General features: G+C 48.2%; 1 non-coding gene across 1 annotated transcript; it reads left to right on the top strand.

The window, feature by feature from the left end:
• Positions 1 to 353: 353 nt before the first annotated feature.
• On the top strand, positions 354 to 484 carry LOC122233855. The gene has a single exon (XR_006211579.1). It is a non-coding gene; the product is annotated as a small nucleolar RNA SNORA25 (small nucleolar RNA).
• The last annotated feature ends 20,430 nt before the right edge of the window (positions 485 to 20,914 follow it).

The raw sequence follows: 20,914 nt of genomic DNA, 5'->3' as shown, positions 1-20,914 counted from the left end.
CACCAAATTCTTCCCGATGTGTCCTCAGAATCAAATAAAGGAGAGCATTCACAGTAATGTCTACATGGGGAAAATCTGAGCACAGACTGGATTCCGACAACATTAAGAAATTAATGGGGCGCCTGGGTGGCTCAGTCGGTTAAGCGGCCGACTTCGGCTCAGGTCATGATCTCGCGGTCCGTGAGTTCGAGCCCCACGTCGGGCTCTGTGCTGGCAGCTCAGAGCCTGGAGACTGTTTCAGATTCTGTGTCTCCCTCTCTCTGACCCTCCCCCGTTCATGCTCTGTCTCTCTCTGTCTCAAAAATCAAAATAAACGTTAAAAATTAAAAAAAAAAAAAAAAAAGAAATTACTTAGGTCATTTCAAAGAGGGATTCAGGGACTGAAACCAAGAGCTCTTAACTCTATGACCAAATATTGAAGTTTTCCATTGGATGTAATCGTTACTCGACCAGCAGGGCTGTGGTTTCCTGAGGAGACGGAAGATAAAAAAGAAACAAATTACTAAAATTGCACGCTGCCATATTTACAGATAAAATAATGTGCTGTCTGCAATTTGCTTTAGATAATGGAGTGAGGCGTGGACAGAGGAAATAAGATTGGTTGATAATTGTTGAAGCCTTGTGATGGGTTCATAGCTTCCCTTAGATTAGTCTCTCTCATTTTACATGTGTGTACTTTTTTTAATTAAAAAAGTTAAGAGCTTTAAACAAAATGGGAAAGTGCCTCTATTATGATATCAGGTAGAAGGGGAAAAAGAGGGGCGCCTGGCTGGCTCAGATGGTGGAGGGTGCAACTCTTGATCTCAGGGTTGTGAGTTCAAGCCTCATGTTGGGTGTGGGGCCTACTAAAACAAACAAACAAACAAACAAACAAACTACTAAGAAAAAGAAAAGAAAAAGAAAAGAAGGGTAATATGCAAGCCACAGAAGTCTAAGCACACAATAAAATGAGGAATTTACACAAATGAAAGGAAATACGCAACATAATGTAGTGGTTAAGATCCAGATGGCTGAGTTCAAATCCTGGCTAGAACACTGACCTCATTTTGAGAATTTTTTTAGCTTTGCTCAATCTCCATCTCCTTATCTATGGAATGAGGATCATTTTGTAATGTCCCTCTTAAAATTGCAGTGAAGAGTAAGTGAACCTGTTTATGAAACACTTGGCCAGCATCTGGCATGAAAGTCCTAGCCCTTATATCTGGGACATGGATTTATAAGTGACCCTGTATCATGGCCTTTGGGACATGTGTTAGGAAAGCATCGTCTAGAAGCTTCCTCGGGCCCGGTGGGGAGGGGGGTGGGGCAGGTGGAGCGGGGTCTTGTGTCTGTGTTAGTCCTGACCCAAAAGCCTTCCACACTGATGGATGGACCTTCTTCTTTTTATTTATTTATTTTTAAGTTTTTTAATTAATTACTTTTTTGAGAGAGAGCACAAGTCGGGGAGGGGCAGAGAGAGAGGGAGAGAGAGAATCCCAAGCTCGAACTCACGAACCGTGAGATCACGACCTGAGCCGAAATCAAGAGTCGGACGCTTAACCGGCTGAGCCACCCAGGCACCCCTATCTGTTTAAGTAAACTCTACACCCAACATGGCGGGGTTGAACTCATGACCCCGAGATCAAGAGCCACATGGCCAGCCATGTGCCCCTGACAGACTTTCTTTGCAGGAGCTGTTACACACTTTGCCCTTTCCATTAGATTTGCATCTTTTAAACAACATGTATCCTTCCGTTGGCCCTGCGAGTCATGAATCCCCTCCAAGTGGCAGTGATGTTTATGAAATTACGTTTTGCTTCTTTCAGTAACATGAAAATCTTGCCTTATCCATTCCCTATACCCTTTGCATTGGGAGATACACCTGTAAAACCATGAAGTTCTAGTCTCTAGTTTTGCTCAGGAATAATGACACTGTCTCTGTTATCTGTTCTGGACTCTTGCGCCAAGACTGTTTTCCATTTTCTCCTCAACTATCCGTGGCAGTAAGTCGACTGAAACTACACTAAACCAGAGGGCTGGGAGGGAGAATATTGGCTTGTATAGTTGAAAAGTCCAAGGAATAGGGTTAGCTTCAGGCATGGTTAAATCCAGGGGCTGTAATGTTTTAAGGTGTTTCTCTCTCTCTCCATCATCAGGCTCAGCTTTCTGCTATGTTGACCTAATTCTCAGTCTCCTTAAAGCAAGGTGTCATCCAGCAGCTGCAAACATATAATTGATCACCTTACCTCTCTAACAGAGAAAGAAAGAAGACGTCACTGCCAGCCATTTGAGCAAAGTGCCAGTGACAACTCTCATTGGTCCAGATAGGGTCGTGGGGCCACCTCTGAATCAATCATTGAAATTCTGGTGACTTTTTGGGTGCTAAAAGATGGGATCAAACCTCTTTGGCCACATAGACCATGAGAAAAAGACGGATGGTTTCCCTTCCAAGATAAAGAGGCTGTTGAAAGAAGACGGTAAGTGGATGCCGAACAGACCGAAGCAACAGGTGTCCGCTCCGCATCCCATAACAACCTTTTTTCGATGCCCTTTGATGCCATTGGGATATCTCCTGCCAAACGCATTCTTCTCTAACTTTATGGCCAGTGGTCCTGTATTCGCCTCTTGCCCAGGAAATGAAATCTTCTTCAACACCATTGACATCACCAGCTGCTCGCTTCCCATGTCCTCTTCTTTGTCTTCCAAAGTCCCAGCCATCCACTGAGCGAAAAGATAGAATACCACCTGTATCCCCGCCCCTCCACCCATCCTTCGGAGTCCTCTCAGAACTGCAAACCTTCCCGAGACGTGGTTCAGAGTTCCTGTGACCACACCGTTCCTCTACACGTGCATCAGAAGGAGTCCTGCCTGCACATTCTGTGCAAATATTCCATCCTGGCCTGTACTTGTGCTCCAGAAACATATGCCCCCACCAGCACGCTGCACCTGGTCTCAGAAGGGAATCTGCTTATTCTGGGGATGCACAAGTTTGTTTGTTTTTCACCCGGCCACGTCTGCTTGTCTGTTATGTGTAATCCTACAGTACCTGGCATGGTGCTGAGGACACGCCATATATTCAAGGATTCATGCCCTGTTTTCCTTCTTGCCCTATCCAAGGGCCCTCAAAAAAACCCCAAACAGACCAAACAAAATAAACTAAGCTGAATTTGGAATCAGGAAAGAGATCCTGGGACTTCATCTGTAATGTATTTTTCAAGCGAGGCGGTGGGGTATGTGACTGCTTATTGTATTATCGACGAGTCTTCTGAAATGTTTCATACATTTAAAAATTTGCAGGTTGCAACTCAAGCTGACCAACCGAAAAGCTAATCCGATCATGTCACAACCCGCATGGCTCCCCACAGCCCACAGGAGGACAACAGACGTTGTTGGCATATGAGGTCCAAGATGTGGTCCCATCTTCCTTTTCCTTATCTATTAAGGATGAATGTTTGTGTCCCGACCCCACTCTGCCACCAAAATGTTACTATGTTGAAGCTCTAAGTCCTAATGAGATTTTTTTTAATGTTTCTTTATTCTTTTTTTTTTTTTTAATTTTTTTTCAACGTTTTTTATTTATTTTTGGGACAGAGAGAGACAGAGCATGAACGGGGGAGGGGCAGAGAGAGAGGGAGACACAGAATCGGAAACAGGCTCCAGGCTCTGAGCCATCAGCCCAGAGCCCGACGCGGGGCTCGAACTCACGGACCGCGAGATCGTGACCTGGCTGAAGTCGGATGCTTAACCAACTGTGCCACCCAGGCGCCCCATAATGTTTCTTTATTCTTGAGAGAGAGAGAGAGAGAGAACGAGCAGGGGAAGGACAGAGACAGAGGGAGACACAAAATCTGAAGCAGGCTCCAGGCTCCGAGCTGTCAGCACAGAGCCCAACGTGGGGCTCGAACTCAAGAGCCCTGAGATCATGACCTGAGCCAAAGTTGGATGCTTACCCAGCTGAACCACCCAGGCACCCCAAGAAGATTGTTTTTGAAGGTGATAGTGATGAGGATTTTTGAGGTGATGGTGGGGTTCGTGGGGTCTGGAGCCGACGGCCAAAAAAGAATTCTTGAAGATGTCTTTGGTGCAAAAAAGTGATTTTATTAAAGCACGGAGACAGGACCCGTGGGCAGGAAGAGCTGTCCCAGACCCTGTGGAGAGAAGGGTTATATATTTGGGAGTTGGGGGAGGTCAAGTCCAAGGGAAGTTTGGGTTGAGATTTTCATATGCTAACGACTCACAGGATCCTGGAGGCCTGGCTATGGTCAAGCTAAGGTAGAGCATTAGCATTAAGACCGCAGGGAGTTCCTGGAGAAACGTTTTACTCTGCCGGCCTCAAGTATTTGTCAATGGGCTGCAGGTTATAAGGACATTTAATTTTACCTGCCATTTCCTTCTGCCTTTGTTCCCACATCACTATGGAGGGTGATGTTGAGGCTCCAGGAAACTGAGTCTACAGTTTTCTGGAGATGAGGCTATTGATAAGACTGGCTTTTTCTTGCGATTTACTAAGATGTTTGTAAACTGATGGAGACCCATGTCCCTCAGGACTGTGATCCCTATCAGTTAACCATGTGTTTTTCCCTTTTCCTTTTTCCTTATAGCACACACATCCCACTTGGGGGTCGGGGGGTGTTTCCGGCCTGTCAGCTTGCCTTATGCTCCCTCATCGATACGGTTAAATGGGGTCAGTCAAATGGAATCCCCGTGATGGGATTCGTGTCCCTGTGAGAAGATGAAGGGACATGAAAGCGGGGACAGTGAGAAGGTGGCTGTCTGCAAGATGGGGGGAAGCTCTCACCAGACCCTGAATCTGCAGGCACCTTGATCTTAGACTTCCCAGCCTCCTGAGGGAAATAAGTGTCTATTGTTTAAACACGCAGTCCAAGGTATTTGAGTAGAACATCCCTAGTCGACAAAGACCCCCTCCCCACCCTCAGCTGTGGCTTCAGGCATCTTGAATCGTTCCCAGTTCCCTTCCTGAATGGACTATGTTCTCTCTCAACTGGGTGTTTTGGAGGCTGCCTTCTCTCCCTTTTCCCACACAGATACCTCCTATTTACTCATTGCATTTGTTTGAGGAGGCTAACAAAGAGGTCCCAGAATGCAGTAGCTTAAAAAGCATTAAGTTTCTCAGATGGCTGGCTGGCTCAGTTGGTAGAGCACACAACTCTTGATTGCAGGGCTGTGAGTTCAAGCCGCACATTGGGCATGGAGCCTACTTAAAATTTAAAAAATATACACATCTTAGGGGCGCCTGGATGGCTCAGTTGGTCAAGCAGCCGACTTCAGCTCAGGTCATGATCTCATGGTTCCTGAGTTCAAGCCCCACTTCAGGCTCTGTGCTGACAGCTCAGAGCTTTGAGCCTACTTTGGCTTCGGTCTCTCTCTCTCTCTCTCTCTCTCTCTCCCTGCCCCTCCCCCACTTGTGCTCTGTCTCTCAAAGGTGAATAAATGTCAAAAAAATTTTTTAATATTTTAATTTGGAAAAAAAGAATATAACTTTCTTTTTGCTCCAGTAGTGGTTCGGAGATAAGCTTGTCCAGGTGAGCGGGAAGCTCTGTTCCTAGTGGTCATTCAGAGACCCAGGTTCCTTCCAGTCATTGCTCTGCCCACCTCCAGGCCCTCTCGGTCCCCTGCATGATTGAAGCTGGGTCCCCTCCCCAGGCCGATTCCACCTGCAGGAAGAAGGCACACAGGGATGCTCGGAAGTCCAGACTCAGAAGTGGCCCCTGCCATTTCCACTCATTCGATTGGTGATAACTAGTCACATGATCACAGCTAACTGCCAGGGATGCTGGGAAATGTAGTCCTTAGGTAAGCAGCCATGTGCCTGCCTAGAGTTCTCCTGTAATGGAAAAATGAATTTCCACAAGCAATTGACGTTCAGACCTGGACTCCTGAATGGCCTGCTCCGTCCTGACCTCCCTAAGTCAGAGGTCCCTCTTGCAAACACCTGGGGCTTTACATAGCAAATATTTCCATAGTGCCTACCTCTCCCCTTCGTCCGTTTCCCTGACTAGATTATGAGCATGTTGTGTGAGGCTGTCTGCAAACTCAATGCCTTGCACTTTCCGGACATTTTGAGTAAAAGTATGGGGGACCGGCTACTTAACTTGCAGGGCCCAGTACAAAATGGAAGCGTGGGGCCCCTTGTCCAAAAGCGACTAAGAATTGTGTTTTTTTGAGATTTACTTATTTATTTTTGAAAGAGAGAGAGAAAGCCCAAGTAGAGGAGGGGCAGAGAGAGAGGATCCCAAGCAGGGTCCGCACTGATTTTCCGGAGCCCGACGCGGGGCTCAAACCCACAAACCTCCAGATCGTGACCTGAGCCGAAGTCGGGCACTTAGCCGCCTGAGCCCCCCAGGCGCCCCAAAAGTGACTAGGAATTCTAAGATGACAGAAGAGTGATTACACCAGATGCAGCGACCTTCCGGAGGCAGGTCCCTGTGCACCTGCACAAATCGTGTCCCCATGTCACCGGCCCTGAAGGCCTGAACAAATAACTCAATTGCATCAAATAGCCTGCACCCTCCCCCATAAGAAAAGCCACATGTGTGTTGTGCAACCTCAAGCGGTGAGTCTGGAGATGAGTCGGATCATGCTTGTGAGCATCTAGAAAGTCCACCTTTGCCATCCAGACAGGCTAAGCTTAATAGAGGCCACGGGGATGGTGAGGGAATTTCCCAGGTTCCACTACCTTGTCCCCTGGAAGGCGGGGACACAGCATCCTGCCTTCCCCTCCCCTGTGGGATCTCCTCGCAGGAAGTCAATGCTGCAGAAGTAGTCATCGTGGCAGTTTTCAAACAGCCTCAGAGACTTCCGGGGGCAGGGGGGAGACTCTGAAGTCATCGGCGAGCAGTCCTCCAGGATCTGCACAAACACCTCCAGCAACGGAGAACTTCCTACCTCCCCGACCAGCTCCTTCTGTTTTTGACAGCTCTGCGGATGGAGTTCTTCCTAGAGTTGAGCCAAAACCTCCTTCCTCGTGACTCCCCGCAACCCCCCCCTGCTGGCTCAGAGCCACGCCAGAATCTGCAGCTTTGGTTACATGACACCCATGCCTGTGCAGGTGACTTACCGTCAGAGACCTTATATTGACAAGGATGTTAATGTGCCCCTCCCCGCCGTGGAAGTAGCCCATGGGTTGTAAACCCAGGTTTTTAAATTGGTTCCAGGAAAGGTTATTTAAAGACCTATGGCTCCTTTCCCACCCCCCACCCCCATTTTTTTTCTTCTTCCTGCTCATAATGGAGAAGTGATGGCTGGTGTTCCAGCAACTACTTCCTGACCATGAGGCAACCTTGAGGATGGGGGCAACGTGTAGGAATGTTGAAACAAACAGACGGCAAGATGTTGGTTCAAGCCACATCAGCTGTACCTGCCTCCAAACTAAATAAGTAGAAACGCAAACATATCTTGTGGAAGCCACTCTTTGGTAGTGGTTATTAGCAACTACAGGCAGTTCCCATCTGCTGTATATATACATATTTTTTTGTCATTGCCTTTTCTTAAGTTTTTATTGTGGAAAACTTTCAACATATACAAACATAGACTAATATCCACATGCAAAAAAATTAATGGAGATCCCTTACCTCACATCGCATCCCAAAATTAACTCAAAATAGATCATACACCTGAGTATACAAACTAAAACTATAAAACCCTTAGAAGAAAACATGCGAGAAAGTCTTCACGAAGTTGGCTCAGGCCATGATTTCTTAGATATCACACAAAAAAACCATAAGCAATAGGAGGAAAAATAAATTACATGTCATTGGAATTTAAAACTTTTGTCCTTCAAACAACACCCTCCAGAAAGTGAAAAGACAATCCGCAAAATGGGGGTGAATATTGGCAAATCATTTGCCTGGTAAGGGACTTGCAACCCGGAATATATACAGAAGTATCACAACTCAATTAAAAGTACGTTTTAAAGGCCCATTTAAAAAATGTGCAAAGTGGGGTGCCTTAATGGCTCAGCTGGTTAAGTGTCTGACTTCGGCTCAGGTCATGATCTTACGGTTTGTGAGTTCGAGCCCCGTGTTGGGCTTTCTGCTGTCAGTGCACAGCCTGCTTGGGGTCTTCTCTCTCTCTCTCTCTCTCTCTCTCTCTCAAATAGATATTTTTTTAAATGGGAGAAAGACTTGAGTGGACATTTCCCCAAGGAAAATAGACAAATGGCCAATACGCACACGAAAAGATGCTCAACATCATCAGCCCTCAGGGAAATGCAAGTCTCAACCACAAGAAGATATCACTTCACACCCACCAGGATGGCTAGAATCAGAAATAACAAGAGTTGGCAAGGGTGTGGAGAAATTGGAACCCTTGTACCCTGCCGGTGGGAATGAAAAATGGTGCAGCTGCTGTGGGAACCAGTTTGGCAGGTCCTCAAAAAGCTATACATAGAATTACCATATGATTCATCAATTCCACTGCTAGGTATATACCCAAAAGAGCTGGAAGCAGGGGCTCAAACAGATACTCTCATACCAAGTTCACAGCAGCATTATTTACCAAATAGCCAAAAGGCGAAAACAACCCAAGGGTCCATCCACGGAGGACTGGATAAACAAAACAGGATCCATCCACACAATGGAATGACATCCACAATAAGAACGAAGCACCGATCCGAGCCACAATGTGGATGAACCTGGAGAACATTATGCTATAAGTGAAAGAAGCCAGTCATGAAAGATCACACACGATATAATTGCGTCTGTATGTGACGTGTCCAGAATAGGCAAATCGGTGGGGACAGAACAGAGGTTACTTGTTGCTGGGGTTCAGACAGAGTACGAATGGGGAGTAAGTGACTGCTGATGCGGACAGGGTTTCTTTGGGGGTTGATAAAAACATTCTAAATTTGGGGCGCCTGGGTGGCTCAGTCGGTTGGGCGGCCGACTTCGGCTCAGGTCATGATCTCGCGGTCCGTGAGTTCGAGCCCCGCGTCGGGCTCTGTGCTGACAGCTCAGAGCCTGGAGCCTGTTTCGGATTCTGTGTCTCCCTCTCTCTGACCCTCCCCCGTTCATGCTCTGTCTTTCTCTCTCTATCTCAAAAATAAATAAACGTTAAAAAAAAATTAAAAAAAAAAACATTCTAAATTTAACTGGTGGTGATGGTGACTCAAATCTGTAAATAGACTAAAATTCATCGAATTGTATGAATATGACGGTATGTAAATCATATCTCAATAAATCTGTCTTTAAGGGCGCCTGGCTGGCTCACTGGGTAGAGCAGGCGACTCTTAAGCTCGGGGTTGTGAGTTCGAGCCCCAGGTTGGGTGTGTTAGAAAATCTCTCATCCTTAATGAAAACCTCCCGGGAGGCTCAGAAGCCTTCTGGAGACCATGTGTGAATTTAAATCTGTTCTAGGTGAAGAAGGATCGCAGGAGGAGGTATTCCTTCCCAAGGGAGACCCCAACGCTATTGAACAGACGCCTAGGGGCACCTGGGTGGCTCAGTCGGTTAAGCTTCTGACTCTTAGTTTTGGCTCAGGTCATGATCTCATAGTTCGTGGGTTTGAGCCCTGCATAGCGCTCTGTGCACTGACAGCAATGAGCCTGCTTGAGACTCTCTCTCTTCCTCTCTCTATGCTCCTCCCCACTCAAAATAAATAAATAAACTTAACAACAACAACAACAACACATTAGGCATCTAATTCAATACCTGACCTGAAACAGCCAATCACCCTTTATTAGTAAATGTGAACCTGGGTCAGATCTTATCTTCTCAACCAGAGAACATCAGCTTCCTTAAATCGGTGTCGTTTTGGGATGCCTGGCTGGCTCATTCGGAAGAACATAAAACTCTTGATCTCGGGGATGTGAGTTCAAACCCCACGTTGGGTGTAGAGATTACTTAAATGAACAAAACTTAAAAAAATAAATAAATACATGGGTGTTGTTTCGATTTTAAGGAAAGGACTCATTCTTTTTTCTAAATGTGCTACTTTTATATAACCATCTTGATAACATAATAAACCTTTACTGAATGCTATTCAGCAGAACATTGCATGGGGGGCTTTTAGCATTTTGCCTCATTTTTCTCAGCCTCACTGTGGGTTAGGTATCATCTTAGAGAAGAGAAAACTCAGGTTTGAGGTCAATTCATTCGCCCAGGTTCCCACAACTAGCAAATGGTTGGGCCAGGATGCTAAGCCCACTTGCCTGGTTCCGGAACCTTCTCTGTGCTGCTTCCCTCCTTCCTAAAGAGGGTCTCTGGTCCCACCTACAAGGTCCGGACTCATCAGGGTCTAGGATCAATCTTTGTCAGGGAGACAGTGCCTAAGAAGCCTCCTGGCTCCGAGAGTCATTACCAAGTTTTAAAATTCTCCCACTCTCCTGACTCACCTCTGCCGCCTGGGCTCTCAGAGTCTGGACCATCCTCCTTTACTCGATGCAACACCTTGTTGGAATTCTGACTCCCACAGCTGCCTGATTCTGCAGTGTCCTCCTAGGCCTGGCCCATGGCGTTGCCTTAATGACAGGTCCCCAGCTGCTGGCCTGATGGTCAAGGGGCCACCCTACCTAGACCTCCCCATGGCCTGACCGTTGTGACCTGTTCGCTGATTCAAGCTTGACCACTGCAGTAGGCAGCTTCTAAAATGACTCCCAAAGATCCTGCCTCCCGGTACCCACCCAGGGACTCTAAGGAATAGAGTACTACAAAGGTAACAGGAAGTTGGGGCACCACAGTAGCTCAGTCCATTGTGCCCAACTTCAGCTCAGGTCGTGATCTCACGGTTGGTGAGTTCGAGCCCCGCATCAGGCTCTGTGCTGACAGCTCAGAGCCCACTTTGTATCCTTTGTCCTCCTCTCTCTTTGCCCCTGTTTTGCTCCTGTTTTCTCTCTCTCTCTTTAAAAAATAAATAATCGTTTCCAAAGAAGACATTCATATGGCTAACAGACACATGAAAAAAATGCTCAACATCACTCATCACCAGGGAAATACATATCAAAACCACAATGAGGCACCACCTCACACCTGTCAGAATGGTCACGTTAACAACTCAGGCAACAACAGATGTTGGCAAGGATTCGGAGAAAAAGGAACCCTCTTGCTCTGCTGGTGGGAATGCAAACCGGTGCGGCCACTCTGGAAAACAGTATGGAGGTTCCTCAAAAAACTAAAAATAGAACTACCCTACGACCCAGCAATTGCACTACTAGGCATTTATCCATGGGATACAGGGGTGCTGTTTCGAAGGGACACATGCACCCCATGTTTCTAGCAGCACTATTGACAATAGGCAAAGTATGGAAAGAGCCCACATGTCCATTGATGGATGAATGGATAAAGAAGATGTGGTATATATGTGTGTGTGTGTGTGTGTGTGTGTGTGTGTGTGTGTATATATGTATGTGTGTGTGTATATATATATATGTGTGTGTGTGTGTGTATATATGTATGTGTGTGTGTATATATATATATGTATGTGTATATATATGTGTATATATGTGTATGTGTATATATACGTGTATATATGTGTGTGCATATATATGTATGTATATGTATATATGTATGTATATATATATACATACATATATATATACACACACACATACACACACACACACAATGGAGTATTAGTTGGCAATCAAAAAGAATGAAATCTTGCCATTTGCAACTACGTGGATGGAACCGGAGGGTATTATGCTAAGCAAAATTAGTCAGTCAGAGAAAGACAAAAATCATATGACTTCACTCCTATGAGGATTTAAGATACAAAACAGGTGAGCATAAAGGAAGGGAAGCAAAAATAATATAAAAACAGGGAGGTGGACGAAACATCAAAGACTCAAAAATATGGAGAACAAACTGAGGGTTGTTGGAGGGGTTGTGGGAGGGGGGATGGGTTAAATGGGGGAGGGGCATTAAGGAATCTACTCCTGGAATCACTGTTGCATTATATGCTAACTAATTTGGATGTAAATTTAAAAAAAAAAACAAATTAAAAAAATAAAAAATAAAAATAAATAAATAAACAAACATTAAAAAAAAAAAAGGTAATTGGAAATCACTCCTGAGATTAGGCCACAGAAGACTATGACTTCTGTCCTGCTCGCTCTGTACCTCTCCCTCACTCCCTCCCGCCCTTTCTCTGTCTCCCTCCCTCTCTGATGAGGCAAGTTCCCCTGTTACAAGCAAGTGGAAAGGCCTGTGAAGCAAAGAACCCCAGGGGGCCTCCCTATAGCAGCCACCAAGGAACTGAGGTCCTTGGTCCAAAGCCCATAAGGAACTGACTCCTGCCAATGATCAGAGAACGAGTTTGGAGCCTCAGATGGCCTCATCCCTGGCCAACATCTTGGTTGAAGCCTGTTGGACGCCCTGAGCCAGAGGATGACACAGCTTAGCTTCGCTGGGATTCCTCACCCGCAGAAACTGAAAGATAATGTGAGGCTTAAGTCGCTAAGTTTCAGAGTAATCGTTACGGAGCGATAGGTAACTTCTAGACCCACGGCTGTCCGTGCGCACCTTCACAGTGCCTTAACCTGCCAGCACCAGGTTAAAGGGTACCGCTGAACACTCCCGGGCTCTGCTCTGCCCTGGGGTTGCCTGGGTTGCTTTTCTTCTCCAGATCGGTTTGGGAAAGAGGTTTCCCCCCTTGTGGTTCTGTTCCCTGGCGGGGGGCGGGCGGTCATGCAGAGTCAGATCCCGTGCTAGGCCCTGAAACTTCAGGCTCTGTGGCCGCACCCAGAATCTCACACCAGGCTAGATTCTCTCCCCGTGGTCTGTGTTAAGGGTCTTCCTTCCTGTGGCAGCCAAAGCCCAGCTTGCTGCTTCCTTCTCTGGATGCATGGGCATGTAAAGGGATGGGTGACCAGCAAGACCTCAGAGGTGAGCCGAGCATCCTCTTGTGTGCTAATGTGGGGCCTCAGTCTCCTCCGACTCAGATCAAATGTCCCGTGGCCCCAGCAGGCACTGGGTACGCAGCCGTGGGCGAGTTTATTAACATCTCTGAGCCCCGAGTTCCACATCAGGGAAACAAGGCTAATAGTCACACCTCCTCCTAAGGTTCCTGAGGGGACGGGATGAGGTGGCACATACAACTCCCTCAGAATGGTGGCTGGCATACAGTAAGTGCTCAATAAATGTTACTTCCATTGACCGATGGGTCCCGTCGCGGTGGGCATTCTACGTACATTACAGCGGCAGGTCAGTGTCATTCTTCTCTCCCTTCTCCCTTCCTGTTAGAAGTAGCTTCTTGTGTTAGCTTTTTGGATATTCCTTTCCCCAGGCTGCCTCCCGGCAAGAGATAGCCATGGCCCAGATCCGGCCAATGAGATATAAAAGGAAGTCTGTGGGAGGTGTCTGAGAAATGTTTCCTCCTTGGTAAGAGAGAGGTTTGAAAAGATTCCTCTGCTTTCATGCTTTGGGTGCTCTGGTGTGAAGACGAGACGCTTGGAGCTGAAGCAGCCATCTTGGCACCATGAGGGAAGAGCCACATGGGCTGCGGAGACTGGCACTCAACGCCTGGGATGTTAGTGATCCCCGACACGTTGATCCTACCCTGTAGCCAATCACTGCTTTCTCATTGACTGGAACAATTCAATTCATTTCCTTTAAAGCTACTATAAGTCCTGCTTTCAGTTACTTACAACCACAAGTATCTTAACTGCCTTAAAAGTAGCTTAGGGGAGCCTACGTGGCTCAGTGGTTAAGCGTTCGACTTGGGCTCACGTCATGATCTCACGGTTAGTGGGTTCGAGTCCCGTGTCGGCCTCTGTGCTGACAGCTCAGAGCCTGGAGCTTGCTTCAGATTCTGTGTCTCCCTCTCTCTCTGCCCCTCCCCACCACTGGCACTCTGTGTCTCTCAAAAATAAATAAAAACACTTAAAAAATTGTTTAAAGTAGCTTAAATAATATCATAAACTAAAAAATCCTTACAGGGGTGCTTGGCTGCCTCATTTGAGGGGAGCATGTGACTCTCAATCTCAGGGTTGTGAGTTCAAGCCCCACATTGGACACAGAGATTAATTTACTGGAAAGAAGGAAGGAAGGGAGAGAGGGAGGGAGGGAGGGAGGGGAGAATCCTTACAAAGTAACAAACCCTATTTCACAGGGGAAGAAGCCCAAAGCAACACCGTGGCAGAAACAACTCTGAAGATACATTACCTATTTTAATCCCAGTAAACACTCACTGAGGCAGGCTTTCTATTTTCAGATTTCTTCACAAGTTTAGAAGATTAAATAGCCAGTTTCACACAATTAAATGGGGGAGGCGGGACTTGAACCCGGGTCTCTCAAATCTAGACACAGCATTCTTCCAGCACCAGAATCCTCTTGGAAATGTCCCCACCCCGCCGCCATTGAGTCAGTAAAAGTGCGGTAACCCTAATTCAGGTCGTGTCAACCTGAACGTAATTATGTTCATCGCTTAGAAAGTGCATTTGAGAAAGAAATATTAGCCACAATAAAAAAGAATAGTGGTGACAGCTGGGTGAAATTCACAGTCCTAAGACCCATGTGCTGATGTGTATTTCTGTCTTTAGGCTCTCAGAGAATTTATATTCCCGATCCGCACTTCAATTGATAATTGCCCTGCGTCTGTTCTTTTTAAATCTTTATTATTTTTTCATTCTCTCCCAGATGTTGAGTTGAGCGGCAACGATTTCGGGATTTCAGCGAGAGGTCCAGCTGCTGGGTTTGGGAAGTGTCCATATTTTGTTTCTTTTCAGCCCTTCAACTTGAATTTATGATGAGGTTTTGATGAATGGTACCCTTCTCCCAGCCCTGCTCTCTTTGCCTGTGTCTGTGTCTGCAATATCTTTGGTCTAATTATGCGGATGTGTCTCTTGGTAGAAAATTTATGTGATGCCTGTTGCCAGGAACCCGGAGCCGGGACTAGGGATTTGTGGTCTAAACAGCCTTGACTCCACTCCCTGCAGTATATCCAAAATGAAGATGGGGAGACTGGGCCACTTGCTAATTTAGGGTGCCAGCAGGTTGAGAGTTTGGGCAAATGTCATCCTTGCACTAAATTGAAGACACACAACAGGAATCAAGGATTTGGAGAACCAATCAAAATTAGGGGCAGGAGGGAAGGGGTTGTGGAATCAAGGATTTGGGGGGACCGATCAAAATTAGGGGCAGAGGAAGGGGGCATAGACTCAAGGATTTGGGGGGGGGCAATCAAAATTAGGAGCAGGAGGGAAGGGGGTGTGGAATCAAGGATTGGGGGGACAAATCAAAATTAGGAGCAGGGGTTTACAGACAGGGAAGGAGGCAAACCATAAGAGACTCTTAAATACTGAGAACAAACTGAGGGTTGATTGGGGGGGTGGGAGGGAGGGAAAAGTGGGTGATGGGCTTTGAGGAGGGTACCTGTTGAGATGAGCACTGGGTGTTGTATGGAAACCAATTTGACAATAAATTGTACTGAATACAAAAAAAATTAGGAGCAGGGGAAGGGGGCATAGAATCAAGGATTTGGGGGTCCAAATGAAAATTAGGGGCCGGGGGAGGGGGCGTAGAATCAAGGATTTGGGGGGGCAATCAAAATTAGGGGCCAGGGAAGGGGGTGTAGAATGAAGGATTGGGGGTGCCAATCAAAATTAGGGGCCGGAGAAGGGGGCATAGAATTAAGGATTTGGAGGTCCAAATGAAAATTAGGGACCAGAGAAGGGGGCCCAGAATCAAGGATTTGGGGGTCCAAATGAAAATTAGGGGCTGGGGAAGGGGGCGTAGAATCAAGGATTGGGGGGGGCAATCAAAATTAGGGGCCGGAGAAGGGGGCATAGAATCAAGGATTTGGGGGTCCAAATGAAAATTAGGGGCCGGGGGAGGGGCGTAGAATCAAGGATTTGGGGGGGCAATCAAAATTAGGGGCCAGGGAAGGGGGTGTAGAATGAAGGATGGGGGGACCAATCAAATTTAGGAGCAGGGGGAAGGGGGTGTAGAATCAAGGATTGGGGGGGCCAATCAAAATTAGGGGCCGGAGAAGGGGGCATAGAATTAAGGATTTGGAGGTCCAAATGAAAATTAGGGACCAGAGGAGGGGGCCCACAATCAAGGATTTGGGGGTCCAAATGATAATTAGGGGCTGGGGAAGGGGGCGTAGAATCAAGGATTGGGGGGGCCAATCAAAATTAGGGGCCGGGGAAGGGGGCCAGTGGAGAGGAACAGGTAGGACAAGGAGAATGGAGTACTTGGGTGGGGGGATTTACTTTATTCACCTAGGTGGGAACTTACCCGCGTCTACTAATAAACTTGGCTAAAGTCACTCATTTCTTGGCTTTCCAACTAGATTTTCAGTTCCTTGAGGTGGAGAGCTATTCTAGGGCTCTCTTGCTATGTAACAAATCACCCCGATTTTCGTCGGCTTAAAGTAACGGTACTCATTTTACTTATCACTCATATTTTCTGGGAGCCAGGAGTTCAGGAAGGTCTTGGCTGGGCAGGTCTGGCCTGGGGCCTCCGGCACTTGCATCAAAACAGAGGCTAGTGGGTGGAGCACGGGACACTTCATCTCGGGGATTGTGAGTTCGAGCCCCACCGTTGGGTGTAGAGATGGCTTAAAAATAAAATCTTTATTTTTTTTTAAATTTTCTTTCTTTATTTTTTTTTAAATAAAATCTTAAAAAAAAACAACTGTGACAGAACCGCTGGGGGCTGGTTGGGTAACTTTGTCTTTAAATGTTTTTTTTTTTTTTTTAATTTTTTTTTTAACGTTTATTTATTTTTGAGACAGAGAGAGACAGAGAATGAATGGGGGAGGGGCAGAGAGAGAGGGAGACACAGAATCGGAAACAGGCTCCAGGCTCTGAGCCATCTGCCCAGAGCCTGACGCGGGGCTCGAACTCACGGACCGCGAGATCGTGACCTGAGCCGAAGTCAGATGCTTAACCGACTGAGCCACCCAGGCGCCCCTTTAAATGTTTTTTTAATGTTTGTTTATTTTTGAGAGAGAGAGAGCGTAAATGGGGGAGGGGCAGAGAGCGAGGGAGACAGAGTTCGAAGCAGGCTTCAGGCTCCAAGCTGTCGTGGGGCTTGAACCCACAAACTGTGAGGTCATGACCGGAGCCAAAGTCAGATGCTCAACCCGCTGAGCCACCCAGGCGCCCCTCTTGTTTAACTTCTCCCCCCACAGAGCTGCCGCTGGGCTGGTGTTGCCATAAGTGTTCTGTGGTGCTGACCCTTTGACTCAATCCCAAGCAGCAGAGGATTTTTCCAGTACCTACTAGGCACTCGTTTTCCAAATCGCTCCTTGCGAGCCACCAGCACCAGGCTGTGTTTTGGGCGCCGGCTGTCAGAGCACCTGCCTCGTGGCTCCTACCGTCTCCTCAGAGAGGCCAGCGGCTACTGAATGACCAGACAGATGCCCTGGCAGGAACCTCATGGCCAGAAACAAACCGTGGAGTCAGGAGTTGACTGTTCAGCAGGGTGGAGGGTAGTGTGCGATGAAGGGCGAGCAGGGCCAGCGGAGGCTTCCCTGGGGACTCTGCTTGAGGAGGGCGACGAGGAGTCTGTGCAGGTGGGGGCACTTAGGGCAGGCGGGAGGCCTGGGGGCAGGTGGACCAAGCACAGGCTGATGCTCCTTTTTTTTTTTTTTTTAAGTTTATCTATTTCTGAGAGAGAGAGGGAGGAGGGAGAATCCCAAGCAGACTCCCCACTGTCAGCACAGAGCCCAACGCAGGGCTTGAACCCACCGCCCGTGAGATCAAGAGTCGGAGGCTTAACCGACTGAGCCACCCAGGTGTCCCCCCGAGCTGGTGCTCCTTCACGTGGCTCCTGCGGAACTCACTGTCTTCCTGGCGGGAGAGTGTGTCAGTGAGAGGTTCCACCTGGAAAGCAGATGCCACTGGAGGCAGTTAGGGGGCCGTTTCTCAGAAAGAAATGGAAATGTGGGGGGCAGGGGAGGCCAGGGAGGTCGCTTTAGGAAACAGCCCAGCGTGGGGGGGGGGTCTCCCTGTGGTCCCCAGCGGCTGCAGCCCCGCAGCGGATGAGCTCTGGAAGGTACCTCGGGAGTGAGGGGTGTTGCTGTGGATGAGCCTGGCCTGTGGGCTCAGTCCGATCCAGAGCCACACCCGCAGGGATTCGCAGACATGATGTGCCAGGCCGTGGACGCCTCCTTGCCCTGCGGTCCCATGTATGGGTCCACGGCCAGGGCCGGTGCCAGGGGCGGCCAGGGGGGCTCTCAGGGTGCAGAATTTAAGGAGGCACACCCCCCAAGCCTCAACTACACTGCAAGGCCGTGGGAGTAATGCCTCCTGAAAACTTACACCCCAGTCCCAGTCCCGTGTCAGGTGGCTTTTCCATTGGGAGAGGCACCCCATAAAGGCCTCTCCGTCAAGGAAGCTCTGGAGAGAGCCATCTCTGCGCCGCGAAAGGGCTGGCCAGAAGGAGGGAAGACGTTGTCTAAGAGAATAAAGAGAATAGGACGAAGAACACCCTGGAGAGGGAGAGAGCCTGGCTGGTTCGTCAGCAGGACTGAGTGAAGGGTAGCAGCTCCCCAGTCACACCGGGGTCTGGCATTTGCTTGTGCCTTCTAGCCGCTGCCCTGCAGAGCCTGTGTGCTTCTGTGACCTCCCCTGCAGAAACACGAGCTACCTACAAAGATTGGGGGGTGGCTAACCCCTCCGTGGGAAAGGGGAGAGAGACCCATCAACTCCTGGGGATGGCAGCTTAGACTTACTGCAATCAGGAACCTTTTCTTTCACGTGTTAATGGTTAGAGCCACGGGTCTCTATGGTCTCTGGCCTCGTGTGGGGAGCAGTGGCCAGGTTTGGAAAGCAGGCTCAAGAGAGGACAAGGGCCTGATGAAAGGGGGGTGGAGGGTCTCAACAGCCCCGCTTGGCCCTCGTCTGGTGCTTGGCAGTGGCCGCTAGGGGGAGCTCACGGCCTCTTCCCCTCCTATCACACCTGGTCCTTCTCCACCCCTGGGCAGGAAACACACTGATGAAGCCAAAGCCACGGGCACCTGCGGCTGGAGGTGCCAAAGGGAGGTAGCCCTGCTGTGACAAGCAGAGAGGTCCATGGCTCTTGGGTCCGTGTGACCAGGCTCTTTGGATTTCTCCTGGCAATTCTCTCGAGCCCTTCCTGTACGGAAATCTTTCTGGCTCCTCTGGTCGGATTCCTGCCTGTCACCGTCACAAACCCAAGACTGCACAGCTGTTGAGTAGTGGGATTTGATTCAAAGTCATGGCTAATGCCAGAGCCCATGTTCGGTCCCCCCCCCCAGCCCCCCTCCCCACACCTCCGCCCTCAAGGAGGGCGTAAGTGAATCAGAAACGCATCAGCCTTGTAGGACCAGAAGGGACCTTCACAATCTCTGAGTGCTGGGTATGTCACCCCATTCATTGGATTTGAGAGACTTCCTTGTTTTTTGGTTTGTTTTCAAATATGCTAAGACAGAAAATAAATCTATTTAATTGTTGCTTATTGTACACACGATGGCCAGTTTGGGGAACATCTATGAAAATTTTGAGGCAAATTCTATATGCCTCATGCATCATTTATAGGAAGATCAATCACCATTTATCATAAGACAATGTATACCATATTCATTTTAAGCTTCTTTTTTTTCCCCTTGATTTAGTTTTTTGAGAACTTCTATATTGATTTTAACTGTTAGTCACTAGGGAAAGGTCCTGTGAATAAAACCAGCAAGGTGTCCCTCCCCTTGTGTCTCTGACTGGCTCTGATTAGTACTTTGTAACGTATGACCCCAGCCTCTGTATGACTTCATCCTCTTTCCTTGAGAAGGTCCTCTCTGTGTTTGGCTGAAGCCCTCCTCTCTTCTCTAACAATGTGCCTTTTTATATAAAAGGACCCCATTTAGGGAGAAGACCCCACACTGGGATCTGAACCCGGCTCACTAGGAAGCAGGAGCCAAAGCATGAAAGTGATGAGGTTTTGTTGTTGTGGATCCCAGCCAGCATTTCTGCTTCACCCTGGTGAGCCCCCAGGAGAGGGGTGTCCAAGAAAGGTGGTCAGGTCACACGTTTAGGGGCCCTGACAAGGCTCCGGGGGACTTTGCTCTGAGAAGGAGCTGACCTCTCCTCTGGCTTCCTCTTCCTGTGGGGGCTGCAGACCGCCGTGCCTCTCCCGGAGAGCTTGCTGGCTCCTCTGGTCTGCTCTTGTCTGCTTGGGGCAAAGGAGACATCACATACCACTGGAGTCAGAACAGCCACGGGCCAGTGCAGATGTGCGGGTGGGCGGTGGGCAGGGGGGTGGAGAGCAGGCGGGCCTGATCAAAGCTGCTGGGGAGATGTCCCGCTTCTCCACCCGCCCCCACTTGCTGAATTGCATGAGTTCAGCTGATAAACCCTCCTTGCAGAAAGGCTCCCCGGAGAAAGCGCTCGCTGTGAATGCACTAATCAGATTGAGCGAGAAGTTGTTCCAGGCACCTTTCCCTGAAACGCGCGAGAATCCCGTTTCCAATTTACTGATTATGCGATAAGAAAATGTCTTCGTTAATTTCATAGGCAAAGCGCCTTAGCCTACTTCCAGATCTCATGCCTCCTTGTGAAATCACAGAAAATCTCGGTTCCCTTTAGTAAACGGAACCCATAAGAAAATCAAGAACAATTACTTTGTTTATTAACATCCAGTGATTAACGTTTCAAAAGCAGTTTAAATAAAGACAGTGCGAATCTGAGCTGGGGCCCCAAGGTAGTGATCTGTACGGACGGACGGAGTAAAACAACGCTCATTTGAACCTGTGCAATTTAAATTTCGCTTTTTCTAAGGTGGCTGTCTGTCACCAGTGTAGACACCAGAGAATCAAACCGTGTCCAAGAGTCTCAGGGTATGGTGAATGAATGGGGTCCAGGGTCACTCCACAAGTCTGTCTTCCCCAAAGGCCCGGAGACCCCTGTCCTTCCCCCTGGATCCCACTCCTCCGGTACCTTTGGTGAGAAGATGGTGCGGGCAGAGGGCAAAATCCACTCCACAAGAGGACGGGGGATGCCCTCAGGTGTTTGAACTCTGCC

The sequence above is a fragment of the Panthera tigris genome, chromosome E1 (genome assembly GCF_018350195.1).
Source record: "Panthera tigris isolate Pti1 chromosome E1, P.tigris_Pti1_mat1.1, whole genome shotgun sequence".
Classification (NCBI taxonomy): domain Eukaryota; kingdom Metazoa; phylum Chordata; class Mammalia; order Carnivora; family Felidae; genus Panthera; species Panthera tigris.
Note: the sequence above shows the minus strand (reverse complement) of the source record. Positions and strands in the feature narration are given on the sequence as shown.